This window comes from Aulonocara sp. 'chitande type north' Nkhata Bay, linkage group LG18 (assembly GCF_057382095.1).
Source record: "Aulonocara sp. 'chitande type north' Nkhata Bay isolate Kocher_YH1m ecotype deep benthic linkage group LG18, A_spYH_male_GT1.1, whole genome shotgun sequence".
Lineage (NCBI taxonomy): Eukaryota > Metazoa > Chordata > Actinopteri > Cichliformes > Cichlidae > Aulonocara > Aulonocara sp. 'chitande type north' Nkhata Bay.
The window spans coordinates 30886122-30903291 of NC_141361.1; the positions used below are offsets into that span (position 1 = coordinate 30886122).

Consider the following 17170-nt stretch of genomic DNA (forward strand, 5'->3'; position numbering starts at 1 on the left):
ATGAGCCATAGCCAAAGCTACAGAAGAAAAAAGTGAAACTATGACCTGGCCAAGTATATCGCTGATTTGAATCCCATACAACACCTTCAGTGTAATTTAAAGAGAGCAGATATAAAAGGTTTTTGAAGAATTTGCACAATTTCTCTTCCATTCTGACAAAGATCGATTCTATCATTAAATTTGCACATATTAAGTATTGGGAGAAAAAGCATATTTGGATCTCACTATGAATAGGCTGCTTTTGCTGCATTGAAATGTTACTGTGGAGCCTGTGTATTGTATTTGGCAGACTTTACTGTAGATTCTTTATTCTTATTTCAGACAGTAGCAAATGCTCTGTTCTGTGACTTAGAAAGGACGGAGTAGCCTGCGAGCTAGTTCAGGCAGACAATTTGAGATGCATTACATCATGCACACTAACATGTCTCACTCTCCCAATTTGGCATTTTCTTTAAGCTGCAAAATCTCTTCCTCTGACATGCCAGTACTTCTGCTACCCAGCATTGCTGTCTGCTATTCCAGCCCCTCCACCACCACAACGTCCACTAGCAGGGTCCAAAGGGACGTTTACTCGCCGCTCCCTAATTTTACACGCATCATATTTGCGGTATGAAGTTGCAGGCTGGAGATCAAACTCTGTTTGCACACAGGTATGCTAACTTCTTGGTGTTATATGTTTGATTTAATTTTCATTGCACATTTTGTCTACTACGGTGTGACAGACTATAAGCATGTTATTGATGTGCATATGCACGTGAATATGAGTGTCAACAGCACTGTATGACCAGTACTAAAATAACAACACACTTGTGTAACATTATAAGCCATATTTTGCTGCTAGCAAGCACTTAATCTGCTCTCCATCTCACCATAAGTGTGTTACAAGCACACACACACACACACACACACACACACACACACACACACACACACACACACACACACACGCACACACTCAGCTGATTGCCAGCAGCCCATTTAAAGACTGATGTCCCCCGGCCTCGCTGCAGGCATAGCTCCAGGTTGATTACTGCTGAGTGCTGTACAGCTCAGGCATGACTGACTTTCTGGCATGCAGTCGCTTTGATCAACTTGCAGTTTTGCGAGCAGATGATGGGTTTCATCTTGAGTGTTTCAGGAGTTATGGCACTTCTGAGATTATGCCAAACTAAAATAAGAGGTGTCAACTGGTCGTTAACACTTTTCACTTATATATGGCCTGATTGCATAACTTTTGATCGGCATGGCTCTTAATTAAAATACTTTAACCGCCACCGTTCAGAAAGACGCGAATAGACAGGAGGACTGTGAAACCGCATTGCCGTGAATGCACTCAAATGTGTTTTTGCTGAATCTTGTTTGTGAATGACTTTGTCTCCTTGGTAACTGTGCCAGACAGTGTTTGGGCCGCGGTCAGCTAGAGGCAGACTGTAATTAATAATCAGGTTACAGTGAGAGGATATTGAAGCGCTCTCAGAGTGGCTGCTGCTAACTTCCTAGCTAGTGAGAGGGACTAAGACACACACAGTCACAGACACACAAATACACTGTTGTGCACGCACACACATGCTGACATAATTGTTGGTAGCAAGAGTGGTTTGGGAAGAGGAGGCTGGTAAGTGTGCTTGAAGGTGGGCCACTGGGTAGTTTCATACAACGAGGGTTAACAAGAGGCTGTAGCAATCTCAGCTTGATGGGAACACACTCAGCTACAAGCAAGATAGCCTTAATCAGCCAACCAACCAGCTAATAGCCCTGTGTTAAGAGTGTGCATGTAATGAGCAACCGTGAAAATCTTAAAAAGTAGATTTTTGAGAAAAGAAGCTGTTTTTCCTCCAAATTTTGAACCTCTAGAATAAACCCTGTCTTTTAAAAGGCGCTGGATGGACAGCTTGTGTGTGTGTACACATCTTTTTTAACAACAAGAGAAACCCCACTTGTGGCGTTACGACTACAGTCGTGTTTGTTTCATTATGTGTTTCCTGCCATGAAGACGTCTGTATTGTGGGGAGAAAGCATGCTAATTGCACTGTGCAGGTGGCCGCCTGGATGGAAAGACTACAGCGTACACATGACTGGCTCCAGCTCAAGGACTACAGCCTATATAAGGAGCCAAGATGGCTCCTTATATACCTGCTGAGGATCATTTGCTTCCCTTTCAACCAAACAGCCACATAAGTGCTTGTATTAGCTGAATTTTGATCTGTATTTAGAATGAGTAAGTAGAGATGAGTTGCCGCTTCCTTCTGTAACCACTTTCTCCTGTTTTTTTATATGTTTAGGGAGGTAAACTCTTGTGTTGTGTGTCCATTACTTTTGGGCAGGTTATCTAAGCCTAACTGCCAAAAAGAACCCTCCTTTGTATACTGGGCCTTATTGAAACTGCTCATTTCATCCACAGTTGAACATGAGCTGCTTTAATGTCCATCCATATTTTTGTCTTTCACATTGGCTGCCCCTCAAAAACAAAAGGTTTGAACAGCAAGTGGATGGGGCATCTTGACTTTTATATACATGTATTATAGTTCTGGTCTATAAAATCAATGCATATACAAGTCCTTTAACATTTAAGATGAGGCAATACACACACATATACACACAACTAGGCGGCTGGGTCAAAACATCTCCAAAATGCAGCTCTTGTGGGGTGCACCAGGTCTGCAGTGATCAGGATTTATCAAAAGTAGTGCAAGGAAGGAACAGTGGTGAACCAGAGACAAGGTCATGGATGGCCGAGGATCACTGATGCACATGGGGAGTGAAGACTGCTCTGAGTGGTCCGATCCAACAGATGAGATATTGAAGCTTAAGTTGTGGAATAAATGAATGCTGGTTCTGATAAAAAAAAGTCTCAAAACACACAGTGCATCACACTTTGTTGTGTATGGGGCTGAATAGCTGCAGACCAGCTAGGGTGCCCATGCTGAACCTCTGTCCACTGCAGAAAGCGCCAACAACGGGCAAGTGAGCATCAGAACTAAACCACAGGGAAAAGGAAGATGGTGGCCTGGTCAGAATCATGTTTTCTTTTGGATTGCATGGATGGCCAGGTGTGTGCATCCTGATGCACTATAGGAAGAATGCAAACCGAATGCAAAACTTTGAGTCCTGCCATTCATGTGGATGTTGCATCGACATGTACCACCTACCAAAGCATTTGAGTATCATATAGATCCTTTCATGGAAATGGTATTCCCTGATGTCTGTGGTCTCTTCCAGCCCTGCCACAAAGCAAAAATGTTTCAGGAAGGGTTTGAGGAGTGCAACAGTGAGTTAGAGGTGTTGACTTGGCCTCCAGATTCACACAAATCTCAGTTCAATCAAGCATCCGTGGGATTTCCAGACAAACAAGTCTGATTCACGGAGGCCCCGCCTCACAACTTACAGGATTTAAAGGATCTGTTGCTAACATCTTGGTGCAGATACACAGCACAGCTTCAGGAATCTAGTGGAGTCCATGCCTGGATGGGTCAGGGCTGTTATGGCAGCAAAAAGGGGACCAACACAATATTAGCTGGTGTTTATAATATTATGCCTGAGTGTGTGTGTGTGTGTCTACTCGTTACATGCTGTTTCCCATTTTCAAAACTGGAGAGAACAAACAGAAGGCATAATGGTGAAATGAATGACAGGTGATGTGAACTCACATTAATCATGGATAAGGGATTCAGCTCTGCAGTTTGATTGCAAATTCAAACTGATTTGAGCACCTTCACTGTTTACTCTGTTTCATTCATAGTTGATTATTTTAAGATGGGCAACACAATAGCCAAGGTTAGGGTGTGTACCACCTTAAGCACAAATTACATTTACATTTACGCCTGAGGTTTGATATTAGGTATTTGAAGCATTTCATATTTTATTTTTTTCTTTGTATTTTTTCAGTAAATGTTGGAGGTCAAACAAGTTAAATTTAGTACATATGACACTGAAAACTATGAAGTGCAAGACATTTTAGAAGAAAGCCTTGAATCAATCACCAGTCCAATTACTCTTCCAAACTTGTGATATGATTCTTTAATCACATCTATCCACATTCAAAAAAGGGGAGGTGGAAACAGGTGTCACACACAGTTGCAACACACAAACCATACTTACACAAACCATACTGACTATAAAACAAACTGTGGTTTGTCACCAACCAAAGAAGAGTTCACATCTCTGAGGCCTCTCGCATTAAACTTGAGTTAGATGATTCATTAAGCCATAATTCATTAATTCTGCAAGACACAAAAGCCAATGAGCTACATCATTGCTGCATTTGTCACAGCAATGGTGTGTAAAGGGTTTCAGTAATTATGGCAATAACTGAATCAAACCGTTAGGATGAAAATATTGTTTTTACTCAAAATTAGATTTTAAAATGAAATTTTTGGTTTGTACTGAAAAATGGCCCGCGTGCAACCACACTTCCATTGTAAAACTAGCTTCTTGGATCCATATCAACCCTCATCATGTGGTATTGTGTGAGATTTGCAAGAATCTAATTGGGAAATTTGAACATTTGAAAGGTATTTGCTGGATAAAACTATTATGAAGCAAATGAGGGGGGAGTTACTGTTGTAAACTTCCAAATTAATATTTTTAATACTCGTTTCTGTGCATGCTTGACATTGTATTTCAAAGGCATTCCTTCTACTATGGAGACAAAATGTCAAATTAGGCTCTTTGTCCATTGGCAAAGCCTGGCTTACTTCTTCACCTCTCTGCATTATTTAAAGCACAAAGGTATTTCCCTTACCCCCTTTCTTCTCCTCCCTTCTCCTCTTTCCCTTTACTTTTTCCTTCCTCTCCTGTACTTTCATCTATTCTCCTAATCCCTTATCTCCAGACTCTCCACCACTTTCATGTCTTCTTGCTCCTCTTCCTGCCTCATCTTTGTTGGCATCCACATATCCTCCCTTCCCCATCCCTTTGCTCATCTCACCTGGTCTCGCCTCATCTTTTCCCTCGGCTCTCCGCTTCTTGCCTGACTTGCCTCACTTCTTGTCCTCCTCCTTCTCCCTCATCTCCTCCTTTTCTCCTCCTCTTCCTCTCCTGCTCTCACCCCTCCTCCCTCCACGTCGGTTCGCCCTCTGATGATTGCCGAGCACATTTCATTTGACATAAAGACAAAGGGCTGAGTACACATGTGGTTTCTCTTGTGTAATATGAAATATTAATGCAGGCATAATTTGGCTCCCTGGGTGAGGGGTGGAGGTGGGGGTGGTGGGCTCTCCATAATCACCAGTGACTGCTGTTTCCTTCCCCAAAGGATGGTAAGGCTGTCAGGAAGGATTGAGAAACAGCAAAGATAACAACAACAGAATGCTAAGTGTTGGCGGCTACTGTGGCCTATTTCTGTCCTGGTGTTTAATGGTTATATTGGCTCATTGCCTGAGTTACTGAGGCAGCTCTCCCTCTCAGGCTTTTCAGAGTTAAAGGTGCCATGTGCAGCATTTTCAACCATCAGTGGTCATGCTCAAATTAGTGGTGATAGACTGGTATAATTACCATAAACAATTGGTAGTCTCTCTTGCGCACCAGTGATATTGCTAGTCCTGCTTCTCACAAACACGTTTGCTTCAGAGAAGCTGTTTCTGCTTGTTCCTCACTCCCTTCTGTTTGCTTCACTTGTTTTCCTGAGGATAAAAAAACTTTATTGACTTACTAAATCTACCCTGTGTCCTTGTGAGATGCTGTTCTGTTATATAAAGCAGTAGAAGGTGGAAAATATATAAGTATATTTAGTGCTACACTAGAATATAAACTACTACACAAATGCATTTCAAATGGAAATATTGTACCTTTTTACCCCTCTATATTACATATAGTTATATATTAGGATTGCAACGATACACAAAATTCACGGTTCGGTTCGGTTCGATACTTTGGTGTCATGGTTCGATATTTTTTCGATACAAAAAAAATGTTCATGCCCTTTTAATTTGTCATTTATTAAAATTATAAATATATATTTTAACTCAAAAGTACAGTTTTTAAATTTAACCCTAACCCTTGTGCGTGTTTTTTATTTTGACAGCGAATGCGCACCTGCGGACCACTTATGTGCAGCCCTGGTTATTTAGCTCATCATATCGCAGCCACAGAAATTATTTTGTCCATGAAACCATAAAGCTGCACTTTCTTTTTGCCTTATAGTCTGATTTGTCATAACTTCTCCGTTTTGTGGTAAGCTTTTCTTTGGCTGTCACTTCTTCACCCTGACCTGTCTTATTTGGCTCAGCAGAACTAAAATATATATCTGTCTGTGAAGGTTCTCAGTCATCCAGGTCATCGTAGTCAAATATATATCCTGCTGCTTTTACACACGCACTCACATAAGCTCAGCGATTCTCTGCGCGATCAACCTCTCACATGTTTAAGCTTGCTGCGGGAGATTTCACTTGTCATGTTTGCATAGTAAGCTAACAATTAATAAGACGATGTCGGAGGAATTGGTGCGCAAATTATCATCACTCACAGATCAGTGCTGTCGCTCTCTATACACAGTTCGCACGATTGCAAAGTGAAAGCAAAAAACAAGCGCAAATTCAAACGCGACTTCAATATGTCACATATTGACAGTGGCTCACCGATGCCAATGACATAATTACCCAGCTACATTTCTGAAAGAATGCAAAAGCATTGACATATATTTTTCCTTCCTACAATAGCCCGACGGGCAGGGCAGAGATCGATTTTGGTAGCCCGACTGGAAAAAATCACTAGCCCCAGGACGTCGGGCTAGCGATATTGCGAGCCCTGTATCTGATTGAGGAATCACTCATCTTTGGAAAAGAGAGTTCATTACAGAGAAATGTCTCTTTCCAAAATAAAAGCTATACTATCCGCTTCTTCTGGGCTATATTCTCAGCAGCATATTAAACATATAAGGAGAATCATGTGCTAACAGCTGTCTAAATGACTCGGCTAAAGTTAGTAGCATGCTTGCTTGTTTTTTTTTTCTGCTTCCACTTGTCTTTGCACTAGGATGATGTCGGCGTAAATGTGCAGTCATATTCGTTGTGTTCCCACTAGTGCTTTCAGGTTAATCTCGTTGAAATGACCTTAAAGCCACAACACGGCAAATCTCCGTTAACGAGCTACCGCCGATCGCCCCGTGCATGGGGCTAGACGGCCAACACGTTAACGAGCTAACTGCGCTAACACACTAGTTCCCACCCATGTAATTGAGCATTGCATGGCACATCCAACATACTGTTTTACTTTAGTCCATGACTCGCTTACCTTCAGGGTCATACGTCACATGAAAACCAAAATAATTCCAAACGCCAGATCTGAATGAGGGTGGGGGAGGTCCATGTTGCAAGGAGAGCTTAACTTCTGTCTCGCTAGCTTGCCCTGCGCTCTTCTTTCTGACGATGCTGTCTGTGTTGAGCGCTCAGTGAATCTGCATTCGACTACTCCGCCTAGGCTGCACTGTCGAGCCTAGGCAGAGTAGTCGAACGCAGATTCACTGAGCGCTCAACACAGACAGCATCGTCAGAAGGAAAGTTGATAAAATAAATTACAAATTTTGTATTGTTCGATACATATGCGTACCGAACCGAAAGCACTGTATCGAACGGTTCAATATCGATACGAATATCGTTGCACCCCTATTATATATATATGATTTTAGCATGCAGTGATCAAACCACTGAACAGTATGTGATTCACCCCAGTTTTAGTTTATATTGTAATGTAAAGATTTTGACTGGATGATAGAAAGAAGTAAAACAGTTCCTTTAACAGGAAGAATCCTCCAACAGAACCAAGCTCACTGAGGCCAGCCCTCTGCCTCGGCTGGAGCAGGTTATTAGGCTATGTTTTAAAGCTAGGTGAAATTCTTCTAATTTAGTGGAACCCCACTATTATGCTTTTGCATTTCCAAACAGAAGTTTTCACTGATCCATTCAGCTTTCATTTTTAAAGGGTTGCCTTTTTAAAACTGTACAGTCGACGAGATGATCCCCTTTGTGTGGGTTTAGGCTGAAGCCATTCATTTTGTTAATTTTTGATACTGAAGAGATAAATATCACTTATGTAAATTTGATTACAAAAACAAACACTGTAAAACAGACATAAATTCACAATTCAACTGTTTTGCATTTTCCCCTCAGTTTTTGTAAATTCCAACGTAAGCAAATGTGTTTGTGTTATTTTCTGTCTCTACACCCTTAGTGATACCGGGTTTGATGATAACACTGAGCAGGATTGTTTACATCCCAAAATAAGAAAGAAATGTCTGCAAGGTGCATGTGGATTAACACCCTTTTATTGACATATAAGACCATAATGACATTACATTTTTGGCTTATATACAGTGGGGCAAAAAAGTATTTAGTCAGCCACCGATTGTGCAAGTTCCCCCACTTAAAATGATGACAGAGGTCAGTAATTTGCACCAGAGGTACACTTCAACTGTGAGAGACAGAATGTGAAAAAAAAATCCATGAATTCACATGGTAGGATTTGTAAAGAATTTATTCGTAAATCAGGGTGGAAAATAAGTATTTGGTCAATAACAAAAATACAACTCAATACTTTGTAACATAACCTTTGTTGGCAATAACACAGGTCAAACGTTTACTATAGGTCTTTACCAGGTTTGCACACACAGTAGCTGGTATTTTGGCCCATTCCTCCATGCAGATCTTCTCGAGAGCAGTGATGTTTTGGGGCTGTCGCCGAGCAACACGGACTTTCAACTCCCACCACAGATTTTCTATGGGGTTGAGGTCTGGAGACTGGCTAGGCCACTCCAGGACTTTCAAATGCTTCTTACGGAGCCACTCCTTTGTTGCCCGGGCGGTGTGTTTTGGATCATTGTCATGTTGGAAGACCCAGCCTCGTTTCATCTTCAAAGTTCTCACTGATGGAAGGAGGTTTTGGCTCAAAATCTCACGATACATGGCCCCATTCATTCTGTCCTTAACACGGATCAGTCGTCCTGTCCCCTTGGCAGAAAAACAGCCCCATAGCATGATGTTTCCACCCCCATGCTTCACAGTAGGTATGGTGTTCTTGGGATGCAACTCAGTATTCTTCTTCCTCCAAACACGACGAGTTGAGTTTATACCAAAAAGTTCTACTTTGGTTTCATCTGACCACATGACATTCTCCCAATCCTCTGCTGTATCATCCATGTGCTCTCTGGCAAACTTCAGACGGGCCTGGACATGCACTGGCTTCAGCAGCGGAACACGTCTGGCACTGCGGGATTTGATTCCCTGCCGTTGTAGTGTGTTACTGATGGTGACCTTTGTTACTTTGGTCCCAGCTCTCTGCAGGTCATTCACCAGGTCCCCCCGTGTGGTTCTGGGATCTTTGCTCACCGTTCTCATTATCATTTTGACCCCACGGGATGAGATCTTGCGTGGAGCCCCAGATCGAGGGAGATTATCAGTGGTCTTGTATGTCTTCCATTTTCTGATGATTGCTCCCACAGTTGATTTTTTCACACCAAGCTGCTTGCCTATTGTAGATTCACTCTTCCCAGTCTGGTGCAGGTCTACAATACTTTTCCTGGTGTCCTTCGAAAGCTCTTTGGTCTTGGCCATGGCGGAGTTTGGAGTCTGACTGTTTGAGGCTGTGGACAGGTGTCTTTTATACAGATGATGAGTTCAAACAGGTGCCATTCATACAGGTAACGAGTGGGGGACAGAAAAGCTTCTTACAGAAGACGTTACAGGTCTGTGGGAGCCAGAGATTTTCCTTGTTTGAGGTGACCAAATACTTATTTTCCACCCTAATTTACGAATAAATTCTTTACAAATCCTACCATGTGAATTCATGGATTTTTTTTTCACATTCTGTCTCTCACAGTTGAAGTGTACCTCTGGTGCAAATTACTGACCTCTGTCATCATTTTAAGTGGGGGAACTTGCACAATCGGTGGCTGACTAAATACTTTTTTGCCCCACTGTAACATAAATTCGGTCATGTTTTTGCACGACACGACACGACATCTCAAAAAGTTTTGCATAAATTCTGATAAAACTTTGTAGGGCTGTAGAGTGCAGTACAGTGCCAGGTTATAACCATTTAAATAAATAACAATTTGAACACGTGTGAAATGTTCCTCGATAACCTGAACACGAGTTATAATCACTAAACATTTGGACGAATTGAACTAAAAGATGAAATCAATGCTCCACATGTACTACACCATGTACACATTTAAAAAAATATTCAAGATTATTTCATGTATAATAAAATGGGTTTCAGTCCAAGTACTGCCCAGAGAGTGAGCTGCATTGGTGGAGTTTTGCACTCTCACAGCGCTTCTTGTTTATTGTGTAAATACCATATTGACATGTTACCATGTGATATCATACAAACAGCATCCTATTTGCACATCTATCAACTCAATATTCCCTCTCCAATTGGGCTGTTTTGATTTTCACCAACTCCTGGGAGAGCTTGTAAGCTTCCACATGCTCTACTAGTTAGAGACTGCTGGTTGGTAACTGCAAAACACATCTCACATTTTTGTTTATGTGCATTTTATAACCAAATATTCCTCCTGCTGCAGCAGTGAGCAAACCTTATGCTATAGTCACACTGTGGTTTGAGAAAGCAGACATTATTTTGGCAGTGTGTACGTTGGGATGGGATTCTGGGTAAAGCGTTGCACTCCTTCTTTGAGTAAATGTGTACCTGATCAAACCACGTGGCTCAATGTTATCTGATAATGTGTGAGCATACACCAGTGTTCCTCTACAGAAGCATTTTTCACAGAGTTTTCATTTCCCTGTACAACATAGCACAAAACTTTAGCATCAAAGCCAAGCACACGCACGCACTCACACACTTTCTCCTCTCATGCCTGCCGCATTTACTCTTCCTATTCATCTCACACTGGATGACATGCAGACAAGTTCATGAATTGTCTTTCAAAAGTTTAATTCTCTCTCTCTCTATATATATATATATGCATATATATCTATATAACCATCTTTGTCTATTTTTCCAATTTTCACATCGAACAATTGCAGACCGCCACTTTACTCGCATTACACATAAACGCACACACTCACGCACATAGGCTCCAGTTGCATCACTAGTGAATTACCATGCCGTTCCGCGTTATTAAACATGACACTCGGCCCAGATAATGGAGCCTTTCTTCATCTCAATTTGGAAGGCTAATCTTATTGCTTTGATTAGCAGGGGCTTCATTTGCATATCAAGGCCTCCCCTCCTTTAATTCCTCCATCGCAAATCCCCTCTTTAGAGCTGTAGATAAAAGGAATCTATCTATATGTATCTTTCTTTAGAATCTTTTCTTCCTTTCCTCCTCTCCCCCTTCTTGTTCTTCATTAACTACTTGTTCGTTTGTTCATATCCTTGTTTTTTTCTCTTCTTGCATTTAGTATTCATCATTTCCTTTAAGTCACCTTTATATGTGCCCCTTTCTTGTGTATATCGAAAGATGCCTTTCATAAGACAAGAGGAGAGGGAAAAAGTAAAGCATGACTTCATCGACATGTGATTGGACATAATAACGTAATGGCCAGTAATCCTAGTTACTTATTATCTAGTTGGAATCGCACTTGGGGGAATTAGGGAGGAGAGTGGAAAAAAAAGTTTAGGCAAAAGTTGAAATTACAGCCAACTATTAAAATGTAACCAACACAATTGCAACACTGACAATAAACTCGAGAGACAAGTGCACTTTGCTCACTATTCACTGTGAATTGAGAATAAGTTTGACCTCGAGACAGACGGGCAGAAACCGGCTGAAATCTTTGTTTTGTCTGGCATGTTCTGCATAACATCAGATTTTAGTGGCAGGAAAAATTAGTACCTGACATTGCAGTTTCTCACTGCTCGCCACACTGAATCACTGCGATGACTCAAAAATATATTTAAGATTTATGTGTCTAGCACGGCGTCTGCAGATAATAAATGGCTATATCTAATGCTACACCATGTAATGTATTCAGTATAATAATGTGAACATCGTGATGGTTTATTTCTTTATTTGAATTTTTGTGTGTGAATTTAAATCCAAAGAAAATCCAGAGACTTTGATCTGATAGCAGTTATCCAAAATCAGAGAACTTAACAACTTCTCACAGATTTCTAGTCCTTTTCCACCAACGTGCTGCTGGTTCTCAATCTGGAACTATTTACACACATTTCCATCACCAGTGCGCCACCAAAAAAACTACTTTACCAAAGTTGGAACCATTCTTGCTAGTGGCTATTAGAGGGGCTAAAGTAAAGAAACTCATCGTGATTTTCTTTGTTTCTTAATAGTTGTCTAAAGAGCGACAGTTTCATGAAGACGTTTCACCTCTCATCCAAGAGGCTTCTTCAGTTCTAAAACTAAATGGTGGAGAGTCCCAGCAATTGGTAGAGTCCCCGGGACTCTTCACCGTTTGGTTTTAGAACTGAAGAAGCCTCTTCGGCGAGAGGTGAAACTTACTAATGAAGTCCAGTTGCTTTCTTTCCAAGCTCCATAGACTACCATGACCTTGATGACTGAGAACCTACACAGACATATTTCTTAATAGTTGGTTCTTAAAGACTTGAGCTGGTTCTCAGAAAGCACCAGGGTAGAACTGGATCCACACCAGCACTTACACAGTGTTACATGGTGGTACATGTTCAGCTTATGACCAAGCCATATATTCTATATTGTAAAATCTTCCACACTGATACTAAAACCCCGAATTCAAGTGTATTGTAGGCTATTAAAACGCCTATCAAAGACCATGGAGTGCAGTCCCATTGTGCAGTGCTTAGGGTGCAGATTAGTGCAATCGGGCAGGGAGAGACTGAACTGCCACTTTCTCCGTTTCCTGAACTCATATTTTTTTTCTTTCTAATGTCACACTTATAAGTCAAAGCAAGCTCTCGATCATGCCTCCTCTTCAGTGTGTTTAAAGTGTGTAATGATGTTATACATTTATGATGACTATTCACTTATAAATATGCATTTGTAATGATAAAGATTCAGCAGGTTAAATTCTCATGACAAATATCGACACGTGTGTGTTTTCCCTTTTTTTTGATCTGGATTTGATCTGCTTTTGCACACTGATTTGTGTGTGTGTGTGTGTGTGTGTGTGTGTGTGTGTGTGTGTGTGTGTGTGTGTGTGTGTGTGTGTGTGTGTGTGTGTGTACTTGTTTTCATGACATCTTAGGACAATTTTATGATAACACACTCACAAAATGAGGACGCTCAGAAAAATGAGGACATTTTTGAGGTCCTCATTTTTCTGAGCCTTCTAAAGTGTTCTAGAGGCTCCCAACATGCTCCCAAACCAAAAATCTCGAAAGTCCTGAAACATCACAATTTTATGAAAAAGTGTGTTTAAGTGTGTTTAGCGTTTTTGCTCACTTTCAGTTTCGCCGCCTACTGGCCAGTTTTGGAACTTAACACACTTTAAACACACTTTCAGTGACGTCACTCTGCGAGTCCTCATATTGTAGGTGTGTCAGACACAATAACACATTTGACCCAGGTTATACCCTTCTGGGGCTTAGCGGACACATGCGTTGGCAGCACCTTTTAGTTCTTATGTCCAAAGTCGTATTCAATGTTGAAATGGAGGTGAACTTTATTTCAATCATTCGTGGAATAGTAACAGATGAATTTTGAGGCTTCTGAAAATTGTTCGTTCAAACCTTGCCAATTAAACAATCATTCTAACACACATCAAAAACATATTAAGGTGAGCTATAAGCAAGGGTAACAACAGTTAAATCAGGCAAATCTTGACAAAAATGAAGGTCTTTAGATTCAGTTATCAGTACCTGCACAGCTTGGTTTCTTTTGTTGTTGACAAAATGTATCGAAATATAAAGTTTCAACATTTGTCTAATTATATTACTATTAATTAATGAGTCTTACTTCTCAAGATCAATGCACAAATTGTCTGACCTTCACTATGCAGAATGATGTGTGTGCAGATTTTGACCCTTGAAGAGTTTATATTAATCTACATTAATATAATTGCATCTGCAATCTGCAGTTGAACTTGGAGATTCCTGCCGCTGTCATCTGATTCAGTATGATCATCAGGCTCAGTCTCGACTCTGTGTATCTACAAGAATTGATGAAAAAAGTCAACACTTTATTAATTATATTTTAAATTCAACTTACCTTATACTTTTTACAATATAGTATAAAATGCATATTGTTTCTTTAAAAACTAATAACACACTATTAAAAACTGCAGAATGCACAATTCCAGCTTCATTTAGTAATTCAATTAGTAAATAAAAGTGAGTAATTAAGTCACTTAATTAACTAAGCAACTGTAAATGTCACAGAAGTACAATTCAATTTCAATTCAATTTTATTTATATAGCACCAAATCTCAAAAAAAGTCGCCTCAAGGCGCTTCATAGATACAGAGAAAAACCCAACAATCATATGACCACCTATGAGCAAGCGCTTTGGCGACAGTGGGAAGGAAAAACTCCCTTTTAACAGGAAGAAACCTCTGGCAGAACCAGGCTCAGGGAGGGGCGGCCATCTGTTGCGACTGGTTGGGGTGAGAGAAGGAAAACAGGATGAAAGACATGCTGTGGAAGAGAGACAGAGGTTAATAACAGATATGATTCAATGCAGAGAGGTCTATTAACACATACTGAGTGAGAAAGGTGACTGGAAAGGAAAAACTCAATGCATCATGGGAATCCCCGGCTGCCTACGTCTATTGCAGCATAACTAAGGGAGGATTCAGGGTCACCTGGTCCAGCCCTAACTATATGCTTCAGCTAAAAGGAACGTTTTAAGCCTAATCTTGAAAGTAGAGATAGTGTCTGTCTCCCGAATCCAAACTGGAAGCTGGTTCCACAGAAAAGGGGCCTGAAAACTGAAGGCTCTGCCTCCCATTCTACTTTTAAATACTCTAGGAACAACAAGTAAGCCTGCAGTGTGAGAGCGAAGTGCTCTAATAGGGTGATATGGTACTACAAGGTCATTAAGATAAGATGGGGCCTGATTATTTAAGACCTTGTATGTGAGGAGTAGAATTTTGAATTTAATTCTGGATTTAACAGGAAGCCAATGAAGGGAAGCCAAAACAGGAGAAATCTGCTCTCTTTCTAGTCCCTGTCAGTACTCTTGCTGCAGCATTTTGGATTAGCTGAAGGCTTTTCAGGGAGTTTTTAGGACATTCTGATAATAATGAATTACAGTAGTCCAGCCTGGAAGTAACAAATGCATGAACTAGTTTTTCAGCGTCACTAAGAGACAGGATATTTCTAACTTTAGAGATGTTGCACAAATGAAAGAAAGCAGTCTTACATATTTGTTTAATATGTGCATTGAAGGACATGTCTTGGTCAAAAATGACTCCAAGGTTCCTCACAGTATAACTGGAGGCCAAGGTAATGCCATCCAGAGTAAGAATCTGGTTAGATACCATATTTCTAAGATTTTCAGGGCCGAGTACAATAACCTCAGTTTGATCTGAATTAAGAAGCAGAAAGTTAGCGGCCATCCAGGTCTTTATGTCTTTAAGACATTCCTGCACTTTAACTAATTGGTGTGTGTTATCTGGCTTCATGGACAGATAGAGCTGGGTGTCATCTGCATAGCAGTGAAAATGTATGCTATGTCTTCTAATGATACTGCCTAGGGGAAGCATGTATAATGTAAACAGAATTGGTCCTAGCACTGAACCCTGTGGAACTCCATAATTGACCTTAGTGGGTGAAGAGGACTCTCCATTTACATGAACAAATTGTAGTCTATTAGACAGATATGATACAAACCACTGGAGTGCAGTACCTGTAATATCTACAGCATGCTCTAATCGCTCTAATAGGATATTATGGTCAACAGTATCGAACGCTGCACTAAGGCCTAGCAGGACAAGCACAGAGATGAGTCCACTGTCAGAGGCCATAAGAAGATCATTTGTAACCTTCGCTAAAGCGGTTTCTGTGCTGTGATGAACTCTGAAACCTGACTGAAACTCTTCAAATAAGCCATTCCTCTGCAGATGATCTGTTAGCTGTTTGACAACTACTCTTTCAAGGATTTTTGATATGAAAGGAAGGTTGGAGATTGGCCTGTAATTAGCTAAGACTGCTGGGTCTAGAGATGGCTTTTTGAGTAAAGGTTTAACTACAGCCAGCTTGAAGGCCTGTGGTACATAGCCGATTATTAGAGATAGGTTGATCATATTTAAGATTGAAGCATTAATTAATGGCAGGACTTCTTTGAGCAGTTTTGTAGGAATGGGGTCTAAAAGACACGGAGGATTGGAGGAAGTAATTATAGAAGTTAACTCAGAAAGATCAATTGGAGAAAAAGAGTCTAACTTAACATCAACGGTACTAAAAGTAGCTGTAGATAATGTTACATCTGTGGGATGATTATTGGTAATTTTTTTCTCTAATGATAAGAATTTTATTTGTGAAGAAGTTCATGAAGTCATTACTAGTTAACGATGGTTGGCTCAAAAGAGCTCTGACTGTTTGTCAGCCTGGCTACAGTGCTGAAGAGAAACCTGGGGTTGTTCTTATTGTCTTCAATCAGTGACAAATAGTAAGATGTTCTGGCTTTGCGGGGGGCTTTCTTATAAATCAGCAAAATATTTCTCCAATTATGATGATCCTCTAAATTTGTGACACGCCATTTCCTCTCCAGCTTACGAGTCATCTGCTTTAGGCTACGTGTTTGAGAATTATACCACAGAGTCAGGTACTTCTGATCTGAGACCTTAGTTTTCACAGGAGCTACAGTATCCAGAGTCATATGTAGTGAGGAGGTAAAATTATTATTAACAAGATAATTGACCTCTGTTGGGGTAGCGTTCAGATAGCTGCTCTGCTCTGTGTTGGTACAGGTCATTGAAGATGATAACAGTGGGTGGATTACATTCTTAAACATAGTTACAGCGCTTTCAGAAAGACATCTGTGATAAAGTCTACTCTCCACTGCTGTGTAATCAATTATTGTAAATGTAAATGTTATCAGGAAATGATCAGACAGGAGAGGGTTTTCAGGAAACACTGTTAAATGTTCAGTTTCTATGCCATATGTTAAAAACAAGATCTAGAGTGTGATTAAAGTGGTGGGTGGGTTCTTTTACATGTTGAGAGAAGCCAATTGAGTCTAATAACAGATTAAATGCCATGTTGAGGCTGTCATTCTTAGCATCTACATGGATGTTAAAATCACCCACAATAATTATTTTATCTGAGCTGAGCACTA

The 17170-nt window shown here is 40.6% G+C and overlaps 1 protein-coding gene across 1 annotated transcript in view; it reads left to right on the top strand.

The window, feature by feature from the left end:
* The first annotated feature begins 529 nt into the window (after positions 1 to 529).
* LOC147308987 (gastrotropin-like) overlaps positions 530 to 17170 on the top strand; it is a 32492-nt gene continuing 15851 nt past the window's right edge. Inside the window, exon 1 of the mRNA XM_086272128.1 lies at positions 530 to 650. The gene's annotated coding sequence lies outside the window, so the exon portion shown is untranslated. The remainder of the gene's footprint in view (positions 651 to 17170) is intronic.